Source organism: Leptonotus elevatus, chromosome 3, assembly GCF_054856555.1.
Source record: "Leptonotus elevatus isolate MCC_2025b chromosome 3, RoL_Lele_1.0, whole genome shotgun sequence".
In the NCBI taxonomy this organism is placed as follows: Eukaryota; Metazoa; Chordata; class Actinopteri; order Syngnathiformes; family Syngnathidae; genus Leptonotus; species Leptonotus elevatus.
In genome coordinates this window covers 9,723,593-9,731,078 of record NC_141241.1, presented here as the reverse complement: position 1 = coordinate 9,731,078, position 7,486 = coordinate 9,723,593, and the positions used below count along the sequence as shown (strand labels likewise).

The window sequence follows — 7,486 nt, the reverse complement described above, 5'->3', positions numbered from 1 at the left end:
TTTTTCCCACTTTTGTTAACAAGAGTATGAAAACCTAGAATGTTTTTATTGTATTAGAACAGATATTAAATTTGTGATTAATCGTGAGGTAACTAGTGAAGTCATGCGATTAATTATGATTAAAAATTGTAATCGCGTGACGCTCCTAATTTTAATATTTTCTTAAAAAATTTAAAAAAGATTACAAATTTAAAAAGATTTTTTTTTTTAAAGAAAATATTTCTTTTTTTAATTAGAGGCGTCAGGCAATTAAAAAAATTTATCGTAATAAATCGCATGACTTCACTAGTTAACTTACGATTAATCAAAAATTTAAGTTCTGCTCCAAATGTACCCAAAAAAAAATCTAGGCTTTCGTACTCTTGCTAACAAAAGTGGAGAAAAAAAATTTAACTAATAGAAATAGTTCAAATGAATTGCCGTCAATGGCAGTGAATGAGTTAATGACACATTTTAAAATAAATGTAATGCAAATTAAGACAAGTATATTTTATCGTACCAATCATGGCTCAGCTTCAGAAAACAGGTAAGCCATGATTGATCGCCTGAGCCCTAAGCAGCTGTAATGTCATTTTCAACAAGTGACAAAATGGCCGCCCCTAAGATGGATAAAAATGGGTGGATTTTGCTCCTTAATTCATATTACACAAACACAATAACAAATGCATAACAATGGTACCTCAATGAACCGTTTTTAGTCTCTTAAAACAAATTCAAAATGGAGGCCACATGCAGCACTATGAGGCAATTATATTAATGAGACATTTTAAATAAATATAATGCAAATTAAGAGAAGTATATTTGACTCGTACCAATCATGGCTCAGCTTTAGAAAACAGGTAAGCCAGGATTGGTCGTTACCTGAACAACTGTGAAGTGATTTTTAGTCAACAGCAAGCATCAAAATGGCTGCCCCTAAGATGGATAAAAATGGGTGGATTTTGCTCCTTCATTTCTATTCCTCAAATGCAATGTTAATCAAAATACTGTGTTTTGACGAGTGGGGCTGTATAGAACATATTGACAATAAAATATTGGGTTTGACTTCCCCTTTAAGACAATCTGCTGAGTCGGGCTATGTTCGTTGGTGACCTGTTAGATGTCATTCAGATACGTCCCTGCGGAGATGATGCATGAATTTTTAATAATACATTTAAAAAAAGGAGATATGACATCCGTGGCGCGCCGTCGTCCTGACCCCTCTGAATTAACGAGACTTCCTTCTGCGGATGGATCTGTTGAAAGTCAGGGTTCGATCGGGTTGTACAAAAAGAGGGAAGGGGCTTCCGGCGATCGTTTCATGTTGGAGTCTCCTTGAGGGTCTCCCGACACCTGAGCCTGTTGGCTGGCGGCACTCAACTGATTGGTTGATTCACACCAATTTAAAATCCGGTTGCCGTGTCAGGTGACACCGTCTGGATCACGCTCAGCACTTCTCTTCCCCAACACCTGTGGTGATGTCAGGGCATGGCCCTGCGGCTTTTTTTTATTTATTTTTTTTAACCCAACCAGCGACCAGTTACGTCCTTTAAGTTTCTCTGTAACTGTTGCTGTTCTTTTCACTCAGCATTCGTGCAGTCTTGGGCAGTCTCTTAGTCGTTGATGTGCACCACGAGTCGGACGAGATGTCTCTGTTTTTTGTACATGTTGCCGCCGTTTTGCACAATCTGAATTTACCGTCGTTGGCTATTGTTTTATTATTTGCTCTGTCAGTGGGTTCAAGCAACAAAGCTGAGGCAACATTTAAGTCGTTATCGCTGTCTATGATTTTCTCTTGTTTCGATTAGATTGCAGTATAGATTATATTATAGATTTAAAATGTTATATAAAAACATGGTTTGGTCACAATATTTCTGAGAGAGGGCCTTGAATTTATAAATATTTGTGCAAGTGTGTCCTTGCTGTTACCACTGTTGGTATTGTCTATTACTATAGTATATGTCTTATTCTTACTACTATATTCTTGGGATATATAACATATTACCATTGTTGGTATGAACTGTAAGAATCTAATATCTGTTGCTAACGTTAACATTATTGGCACTCAACAATTCAGTTAATGGTATGTCATGATATTGTTTATATATTGTGATAAAATTGCTTCAATTGTAAAGATAAGCAATACTGTAACTTGCGAGAAGTACTGTATATTTGTGTTTTATAGATTAAAGATGGGGGTGTTATTAAATACGTTTTCTCCTTCCCACTCCCTTTCAGGCAAAATAAAATTTTAAAAATCCCTTTTTCTCTCATTTTTTTCTGTTCGTATTATGAAACTACAATGTAAATTGTTGCCTGATATATATATATATATATATATATATATATATATTGAAAGATTGACCCAGAAAAAAAGTGAATTCCTATGGTAACAAGTATATGAGGCCAACCCAACAAAAATTAGCATACAAATTGGCCAGCTGGTACCTTGTTGTTATGACAACGGTAGAACACACCTGCTCAGGGCTCATTTTGGTGTGAAACACAAAAAGCCATTGTTTAAAAAAAAAAAAAGAATAAACTTGGGCCATTATGAAACTCCCACAATATACGATCTCATCTCTTTGGAGTTTATGATTAGAAAAATAATCTGCTCAATTCGATGGAAGTCGTATAGAAATGGAGAATATGATGGTTAAATGAATTGCTTCGCCGGCCATTTCTGGCTTCAATTACTCAATTGGAATCCTCAGATTGAAATGAATAATCAGGTAACAAAAAATATATTTTTGGATAGGTTTGGCTCTATATTCTTAAATTACTCAAAATAAACACAAATACATATTTTAAAGTATACACCTCCACACACCCATTTTATTATAATTTTTTTTTGCAACTTACATTTCCACTATATTTTTTAGCCCTTTGTTTATCACATCAATTAATTGTTTAATTTAGCCTATACTGTGGAGAATAGCTGAATGAAGGTCATTTATTTGTAAAGTTTTGCATTAACTTAAAAATAGTCAAAAAAATAGAATTTCATTAAATTGGAATTTGATTCACATGCTTTTTTTTTTTTTAACTCTTTCTTTAGTTTCTTCTGTGGAATCCTGGAATGAAATTTGCAATTTGAGAAAAGATTAACATGAAGATCAACATTTTTGGGGAAAACATGCTTTACAATTATTATTTCAGATCAGTAATTCTCAGATTTAAAAAAATTCAATAAAATAAATCTATATTTTTTAAATCTTCTCTTTCACCCTATCTTCCAATACAGGCTGCGAGTGAAGACAGCTGAAAACACAGTGCCCCCTTCTGACAGCATGTGGTAGCATGTTTACCACAAAAGGAGGTAATATTTAGCTCAAGGGCAACTGAGCTCAGCTGATGCTTTCATTTCTTTTCACAGTCATCCTATCTCATCTTTACTAACCCTGCTCAGCCATGAGTGATACAACAGTGTAATCATTTGCTTCTCTTATCAAACAGAACCTTGGATTGACCTGTGCTTGCAACATTAAACGCTCACCAGAGTGTCAGTTGTTACAGATTGTTAAGTACAAAACCATTTCATGGGAAAAGACCTGTGTCAGCAATAAAACCATAACCCATAAGCATGTGTTTTGGTAAGGAAGGCGACACGAGCACAATCTCTCCGGGCCGGCGAATAAATACAAGAAGCTCTTCTCACCAAGGTCACACCTCAACAGTAGCGAGACAACAACGGCCTCCAGCATGGCGACCCGATGGGAAGATCAGTCACGACCTCAGCGTGGCTCTGAGGACTCCTCCTCTGAGGACTCCTCGTCAGGATCACCAGTTTTTGCAAAACATGAAGATCGTCGTATCCTCACTCACTTGACGCGACCTATCATTTGTCTAGATAAGAGCCATCGCTTGGAGGAGTTTGGAGCGGGCCCAAGACTTTGCCAAGAGGCACAGCTGAGTCCATACACGGCGTCCCTGAGGCCAATGACCCAAATGTTGGTACTGCCAGAGGAAGCCGTTTTTGAGTTACAGCTAAGAATTAGATTCGAATGTTGGTGGCAAGTGTGAATGGATGTTAGTCTACAGTCCCCTCCAAAAGTATTGGAACAGCAATGTTCATTTCTGTTTTAGTTGCGTACTAAAGACATTTAGACCCAAAAAAAGAATATCAGACAAGTTTCAGAAGTGCAGCTTTTATTTCATGGTATTTACCAGTGATGGGAAAATTAAGCTTCGTGAAGCACTTAGCGATACTGTTTTATTCCTCTAGATGGTGGTCTTGGTTTAAAGAAGGGTTAGTCAGTGCCTATGTGTCCTACGATAGGCTGGTGACCAGTCCACAACATTTGAGTACAGCAATGGGCAAGTGTGCATCGTTTTGAGAGACAATTTTCACTCTTCATACTTTGAAACAAATGTTATGCAAAATGTATTCATAAGAGTTAACTGATCGCACTGTATTGCTATTACGACAGATGTGTACTTGGGATTGCTGCTCACAGAACACTGGCGGGTGGGTCTCCTCTTCCTCAACGCTGGCAAGAGCGTTCTGTGTGAGGAACCCTTCGCCATGAACTGTGGTCGGGTCAAAGACCTCGTGGACGCCGCCAGGACAAACAAGGTCTGCCTGATGGAGGTAAATCGGCTGAGGGTAACTTTGGGAACAACATTATCGATTGGTCATCATTGATGTTTACACAAATTGAGTCGTTTCAACGGCCTTACACGACATGTTTAGGATGGTCATTTGTTTAAGTGTATCCATCCATTCTCTGAACCGCTTACTCTGACTAGGGTTACGATCTTATCCCAGCTGTCAATGGGCAAGACTCTGAACTGGTTGTTAGCCAATCACAGGCTTGTAAAGTGTAAAAACATCCCAAATGTTTCATTATTTAACACAGCACGTCATTCCGAGCTATCACCCTTTTACCGACTAGCCCTAAACCCGTATCCCTATACCCTGTAACAATAAGGGTTATAAACAGGTTTGACCACGGCAAGAATTTGGCAAACAGAGGGTTTAGCTTTAGAAGGGTTGTAGGCAACAAGTGCGGGCTTTGCTATATGCACTAGCGCCCTTCGACTTTTGGGTTATGGGTCTCAAAGACTAAATCAACTGGCATTTTATTTTATGGCGCATTGTGTACCCTGTCCCTCTCAGGCCATCTGATCCCGCCGCTACCCCGAGGTGGCCCGGTGGCTGCGTGACTGGTCAAAGCCTACTTCGGCTCCCCCCCAGCTCGACATCCCACGCTCGGTGGAGAAGGGGCTCGGGGGCGGCGACCTGCTGGACATTGGCATGAACTGCCTGCAGTTTGTCCTGATGGTGTTTGACAGCGAGAGGCCGGAGTCCGTACATACTATGGGGGTGTTGCTCGACTCGGGTACGACTCAGCAATTTGGGATTAGTATCATTAACCACCCACTGTGGATCAGTGATCACAAGCTGCTTATCCTCGGCGTCTAATGCTCAGAAAAGTTCATCATGAAATGCAGAGGTGGAGAAAGTACAGTGCTCACGCAGTGTAGCTACCAAAATAAAAGTATAATTATTGTGACTGGTAAAAGTATAAGTACACTTTCCTAGCATTGTGAATTGAGTAACAAAAAGTGCTAAATTAACTAATGATCACTGAAAAATACAATACTTGTATGCGCCTTTTCAGATTAGATGGATAACTTATAGGCTAGTCACTAGCCGCTGATGTTTGAATTAGCTAGCATAGACTATGCAATTGGCATTCTTGTAGTCAACATTGTCATACAATTCTTTGAAATAAGGACATGATTATTTGATTTTTAATTGATTCTACCTTCCAAAAAATCAAATCTAATCCAGTAAGACTCTGTCATGTCACACTAGCAGTGTAGCAGCCGTGGCTAGCAAATGCAGGCTTGTTTACATCGCTAACTGCTAGTGGCACTAGCACTATTTTGCTGGACATCAGTCGCTGTGAATATTCAGTAAATAATCAGTTGTGTGGATTAGTCAAGTGAGGCCAAGAACCGCACTCTTCTTTCACTGTGGTTGATTTGACTTTTCTCTATTTTTGTTGCGTCATCATCCACAGAGGTTGAAAAAAGTAACAAGCCTATTTAAAAAAACATTTTTTTTTAAAAGAGTAGAAAATACAGCCAACATTTAGGTTGTAAAAATAAAGTATTCATACAAAGAAATACTTGGGTGAAGAACAGATACCTGAAAAAAACTATGAACTTATACTAACAACGTATTTTTCCCACCACTGCTAAATTGCAACCCGCTCTCTCCCCAAAATAAAAGAGGAGGAATTATTCACATGGAAAAGTTATCTTTTTAAAATGTCAGACTAATCCAAATCCCTCCCCGGGGAAGCACAGTAATACGGCGGACTGACAGGCAATGTGGACCTGCTCGTCTCGCAGCCAGATAACCTTCTGTGAAAGACTGTCACATTATAACTGTGATTTCCTTATCTTTCACCAACCGTCGTTTAATCATCTCCTAATAATGATGCTGTAAAATCTGATTCCCCCTGTCATCTTTTCTCCCAGTTTAGAGATCAATTCACTTAATTGAAATGTGTTCTCAATGTTCCGTGAAGCAAATGGTAACCATAACATTTTTGTTCCTCGCAAGGAGTGGATGAGTCTGTGGTTGTGGTGATGAAATTCTCCAGGAAGAAGCTGGCTAAGTGCACCTCCTCCATCGCTGTTCGTCTTCCAAACGATGCTGTCGTCAGTGGCACCAAGGGATCAATTTAAGTAAGATATCACAATTTATACAGAAATTGGATGATGTCACCAAGATGGAATTCCCAAAGCACTTGGAAGACTGCATCCCCGGATCCTGGATAATCTCATCAATCAGAGCATGCCATATGGTCCAGAAGTTATAGAATACACAATTTGGAATCCCAGTATGGGAACTACTGAAGAATGTTAGACTGAAAATCCACAATTGCCTTTTGAATGTTTTCCAATACTACTAAGAATGCCCCCCTACAGCTATCCCCTTAATAATAACCCTCTATAAAATGCATTAAGGTTGTTGTTGTTGTTGTTGTTTTAACTCATCATGCAAGTGTAGTAAAGTGTAACACAGAGAGAGAAAAAAAAATACAAAAAGGCAATCATGTATGTATACCTGACTTTTTTTCTAAACGTGCCATGTCCTGAAGGTGTGCAGGTCCATTGCATTGCCCCATCAGGCTCGTGGTCAACGGCAAAGTGAGTGATATAATAGCTCAACTTCACCAACAGCACCGGAAAAATATATTTAAAAAAAGGTACATATTTTACATTAAAATATATTTTTTTCTCTGTTGTGCAAATTAGGAAATGTGTTTTCTAACATCGGTGAAAGTAACTGAAACACAATATGTACTTAATGTGTGTGTTTCATTTCATTATCCAAATGAAAATTTTTTTTTTTTTTAAGTACCTCATTTAAAGTAAAAGAAAATAATTCCAGATAGGCTGGATTTTTGTTCCTAACTTGTGAAAGAAATATTTCATTACTATATTATATATTGTATTTACAATGAAATAGCATACAGTATAATAACAA

At 38.2% G+C, this 7,486-nt stretch overlaps 1 pseudogene across 1 annotated transcript; it reads left to right on the top strand.

The window, feature by feature from the left end:
* The first annotated feature begins 504 nt into the window (after positions 1-504).
* Positions 505-7,340, top strand: LOC147176882 (trans-1,2-dihydrobenzene-1,2-diol dehydrogenase-like; annotated as a pseudogene). The gene is made up of 6 exons (XR_015094369.1): positions 505-526; positions 3,830-3,933; positions 4,385-4,570; positions 5,099-5,321; positions 6,557-6,681; positions 7,098-7,340. The product of XR_015094369.1 is annotated as a trans-1,2-dihydrobenzene-1,2-diol dehydrogenase-like (transcript).
* The last annotated feature ends 146 nt before the right edge of the window (positions 7,341-7,486 follow it).